Below are 518 nucleotides of genomic sequence, written 5' to 3' on the forward strand. Positions count from 1 at the left end.
TGGCTTAGTGGTTGAGCACTGACCTAAGAACCAGGAGGTCACAGTTCGATTCCAGGTCAGGCCACATGCCCAGGTTACAGGCTCAATCCCCAGTATGAGGTGTGCAGGAAGCAGCTGATCATTGATTCTCTCTCATCATTGATGTTTCTATCTCTCTCTCCCTCTCCCTTACTCTCTGAAATCAATAAAAAATATATATTTAGTGCTCGCTTCGGCAGCACATATACTAAAATTGGAACGATACAGAGAAGATTAGCATGGCCCCTGCGCAAGGATGACACGCAAATTCGTGAAGCGTTCCATATTTAAAAAAAAAAAATATATATATATATATATATATATTTTAAAAAGTTTCGGTTTCATTTTTTAAATTGGTAATAGTTTACTTTTAAAATTTACACAAAATAAAATGACACAACATTAATATTTGTTCATTCCAGGTAGTAGCTACCTGGGTATTTGTCTTAGAATCATTTCTTCTTTTTTGGCATTAGTTACGTGTTTACTATTGTAAAATA

The 518-nt window shown here is 35.3% G+C and overlaps 1 non-coding gene across 1 annotated transcript; it reads left to right on the top strand.

The window, feature by feature from the left end:
- The first annotated feature begins 202 nt into the window (after nucleotides 1–202).
- On the top strand, nucleotides 203–309 carry LOC132240439 (U6 spliceosomal RNA). The gene has a single exon (XR_009454329.1). It is a non-coding gene; the product is annotated as a U6 spliceosomal RNA (small nuclear RNA).
- The last annotated feature ends 209 nt before the right edge of the window (nucleotides 310–518 follow it).

This window comes from Myotis daubentonii, chromosome 8 (assembly GCF_963259705.1).
Source record: "Myotis daubentonii chromosome 8, mMyoDau2.1, whole genome shotgun sequence".
In the NCBI taxonomy this organism is placed as follows: Eukaryota; Metazoa; Chordata; class Mammalia; order Chiroptera; family Vespertilionidae; genus Myotis; species Myotis daubentonii.